Source organism: Oryctolagus cuniculus, chromosome 9 (genome assembly GCF_964237555.1).
Source record: "Oryctolagus cuniculus chromosome 9, mOryCun1.1, whole genome shotgun sequence".
NCBI classification, from domain to species: domain Eukaryota; kingdom Metazoa; phylum Chordata; class Mammalia; order Lagomorpha; family Leporidae; genus Oryctolagus; species Oryctolagus cuniculus.
In genome coordinates this window covers 36495752-36500009 of record NC_091440.1, presented here as the reverse complement: position 1 = coordinate 36500009, position 4258 = coordinate 36495752, and the positions used below count along the sequence as shown (strand labels likewise).

Below are 4258 nucleotides of genomic sequence, written 5' to 3'. Positions count from 1 at the left end.
CTTGTGTGTCATTAGTTTTATAATTCATGATTTTTTTCTTAAACATCTCCCTTGCTTATCACTTTCTAGTGATCGCTGCATAATCACTATTGACTTGTTTGTTGTATCATTTCAAGTATGTTTCTCACCAAAATATGCTAGCCTGAAAAGTGTGCTAGGACATCCATTGTGCACCTGCTCAATTCTGGTCTTGCTAGACTTGAATTGTACCCAAAAAAGTACAAAACATTTGGATGTTTCATTTATTTGTGATTATTTTATTTTTTATGTATTTTTTAATTTGGCAGGCAGAGTTAGAGAGACAGAAAGGTCTTCCTTCCATTGGTTCAGCCCCAAATGGCTGCTATGGCTGGCGTGATCTGAAACCAGGAGCCAGGTGCTTCTCCTGGTCTTCCATGTGGGTGCAGGGGCCCAAGAACCTAGGCCATCCTCCACTGCCTTCCCGGGCTACAGCAGAGAGCTGGACTGGAAGAGGAGCAACTGGGACTAGAACCTGGTGCCCATATGGGATGCTAGCGCCGTAGGCAGAGGATTAACCAAGTGAGCCATGGGCACCAGCCCATGATTATTTCATTTGTAATCCAATCAATCAGAATATCACTTGGCCAAAGCTGGGCAAGACTGCATGCAGGAAAACTTAAGACCACCATTGCAGCTAGTAAGATGTACTTTCATTAAAGATTTAATTGAATAATTTTTGTCTAAAAATTTAGTGTTAAATGTTATTCTTCAGTTGCCATCTCTCCTACGCTTTACACTGAAGCCATGGTAAATAATTAGGCCTATTATAATTTTAGCAAATTCTTCAAACTTTATGCTGCAAAATTAGAAATGAATATAATACTTGCATAGTCTGAACATTTTACATCATGTGTTAAATAAATGTATTAAGTATTTCAAAAACTAGCTAAATATACAAATTAAAGTGACCACTAAATTTTTTTTTCTTGACAGGAAGAATGGACAGAGAGAGAGAGAGAGAGAGAGAGAGAGAAAGGTCTTCCTTTTGCCGTTGGTTCATCCTCCAATGGCCACTGCAGCCGGTGTGCTGCGGCCTGCGCACTGCGGCCTGCGCACTGCGCTGATCTGAAGGCAGGAGCCTGGTGCTTCTCCTGGTCTCCCATGCAGGTGCAGGGCCCAAGCACTTGGGCCATCCTCCACTGCCTTCCCGGGCCATAGCAGAGAGCTGGCCTGGAAGAGGGGCAACGGGGACAGAATCCAGCGCCCTGACTGGGACTAGAACCCGGTGTACCAGCGCCACAGGCAGAGGATTAGCCTATTTAGCTGCGGCACCGGCTGACCACTAAATTTTTTAAAACATATTTACCAGAATCAAAATTTTAATGTAGGAGGAGCCTTTTTGGGTATTTGTTTCAATAATTATTTTTTATTTTGTCTATATCCTGATTGGTTTGTTATTGTCATTTGGAATTAGCATATAAACTTTGTGTATATTTGTGCTCATGATGACAGAATAAATCTGTCATCAAAACTTAGGTTCTTAGGCAAATGATGAGAATGCCACAATCACATAATTGATCTACAGACTTATTTTCTCCATACAATGACTTTCAAGGAAACAAAGTTTTATGACATAATGACAACAGAACATCAAAGTTATATACAAACTTAGCATCAACTAGACTGGTGTGAGGATTGAAGAATGAATAAAAAGAGTAAATGAATACTTTCATAGAAAGGCATGCTGGGGGCCAGCACTGCGGCTCACTTGGCTAATCCTCCGCCTGTGGCACCGGCACCCCAGGTTCTAGTCTCAGTTAGGGCGCCGGTTCTGTCACGGTCGCTCCTCTTCCAGTCCAGTTCTCTGCTGTGGCCCGGGAGGGCAGCGGAGGATGGCCCAAGTGCTTGGGCCCTGCACTGGCATGGGAGACCGGTAGGAAGTACCCAGCTCCTGGCTTCAGATCGGCGCAGCGCCAGCCGTAGTGGCTATTTAGGGGGTGAACCAACGGAAGGAAGACCTTTCTCTCTGTCTCTCTCTCACTATCTATAACTCTCTGTGTCTCTCTCTCTCTAACTCTGCCTGGAAAAAAAAGGCATGCTGGGAAAGCAATGGAGAAAAATTTGCAGGATAGAATTACGTGTTAGTGAGTGATCCTTTGTCCAGACTTAGCTATGCCTAAGCTCTAGGGAGCAAGGGACCATGAGTACACACTGAAAGAATGATTGGTATGAACAATCCTTGTGAAAGTTATGAAAGCACAGGGACATTTCAAGAAAAAGTGAGAAAGCAGTTTTGAGACCAGAAGGTCATCAGGTAGCTTCTGTGCCGTGAGATCTGGTCATACGTATCAGGAGAATGATATCCATTGTTGGAGGAAGCGCAATGGTGACAAATGCCTTCAACCCCACCTCAAAGACAACACCCAGAAAATGAGGTTGGAACAAAAATGAGACCTCAGTGTTGAAGCTCTGAGTTTTATTTTTTATTTTCATTTTAATTTTTGATAGTTTCAATATGATTTATAGATACAAGTTGAACATAATGATAATCCCCTCCTCCCATCCTTTCTCCCTCCTGCCCTTCTTCCTTCTACCTTTCTTTTTTAGTTTTTATTTTTTAATTTTTTTTTTTAATTTTTGACAGGCAGAGTGGACAGTGAGAGAGAGAGAGAGAGAGAGAGATAAAGGTCTTCCTTTGCCGTTGGGTTCACCCTCCAATGGCCGCCACAGCCAGCGTGCTGCGGCCTGCACACCGTGCTGATCCGATGGCAGGAGCCAGGTATTTCTGGTCTCCCATGGGGTGCAGGGCCCAAGCACTTGGACCATCCTCCACTGTACTCCCTGGCCACAGCAGAGAGCTGGCCTGGAAGAGGGGCAACCGGGACAGAATCCAGCATCCCGACCGGGACTGGCGCCGCAAGGCAGAGGATTAGCCTAGTGAGCCACGGCGCCGGCTCTTTTTTAGTTTTTGAAATAACATATTTAAATATGCATTACAGTAAAAAGGCTTAATACTTCACCAAATGAAGTTTAACAGGTGAAAAGCACAAAGACTCTAGTGGGAATATAGAAGATGGTAATAAGCAATAATTGTATAAATAACCATTTTGCATGTACAGTTTTTTTGTCTATTAGTCATTCATAATTTCTTCCAGTGACATATAACCAATAACAGTGCAACATCTAAGATATTTCCTGTGTGGTGAAAACAAGTTCATTTAGACTTTAGGCCATTTCCTCGTAACAGTTTATGCATAAGAATAATTTTATGCATATTGCAATGCAAATAATTACACATCACATTTTTTACCTTGTAGATTGTTACTGGTTAGAGCTATTTTAGATGCACGTGCAGAAACTATATTTGAATTAGCTGAAGGGATAATTATTGGCCCAAAGATACCCAGAAAGGGAGGGTGTGTTTGGTTATATGGGCATCTGTAAGTTGGAGATTTACTACCCATCTCCACACCTCTTTACCGCTCTATATCAGTCTTCATGCTTCTCCCAACTCTCATTTGCTTAATATGATTGATCATTTACACTTTGGAAAAAGTTCATAGAATTCTTTACCCTACATATGTACACACACAGATAAATCCTTGATCCTCAAAAATTCTACTTTCTCCATGCAATCACGTTCAAAGTAAGTAGTTAGTACAAAATACACACATATTTAGATATTACACTTGATCTTAGCCAAAAGGCTGAGAAGTGATTATATATATATATTGAGATAGTGCTTTATGAACTCTGAGAGTGTGTATGTGTGCTTTCATATGCCTGCACAAAACCGTGGAGGGGTGAATGTGGGACTGGTAATCATGACTGTTCTGGGAAGCAGTGGCTTGGTGTGAGCAGGAGAGAAGGCATTCCCTTTTTTATGCTCTATAGTTCTGCTTTGCTTAATCCCAATATACCAAAATAATGCATTTTTCTGTTTTCTTACGTGCTTTCAAATTGCATAGTTTTGTATTTTCTTGGGTAGTTTTAAATTCCAAAAATAGACCTAACACAAAATAAAAAGGGGCTTAAAATGGGAATAGAATTCGTAATGCAAAAATGGAAGCATATGAGCATTTTTCAGTAGAAATTTAACCAAACACATAGTGTAAAAAATGTGGATATGCATGGTGTAGCCTCACTGGTTGTCATGGTGATAATACTTAATTTGTTTCATATTTTCTATCCAACTAATGTGTGATGCTATGTGTCTTACATCTAGCTTGTTGGGCCTTCTGGAAGAGATTGACAGACAAATTCATGGAGAGACAAACACATGTCCACACAGGATTAC

At 41.3% G+C, this 4258-nt stretch overlaps 1 pseudogene; it reads right to left on the bottom strand.

The window, feature by feature from the left end:
- Positions 1–3553: 3553 nt before the first annotated feature.
- LOC127492240 (U2 spliceosomal RNA) lies at positions 3554–3680 on the bottom strand (annotated as a pseudogene).
- Between the last annotated feature and the right edge of the window lie 578 nt (positions 3681–4258).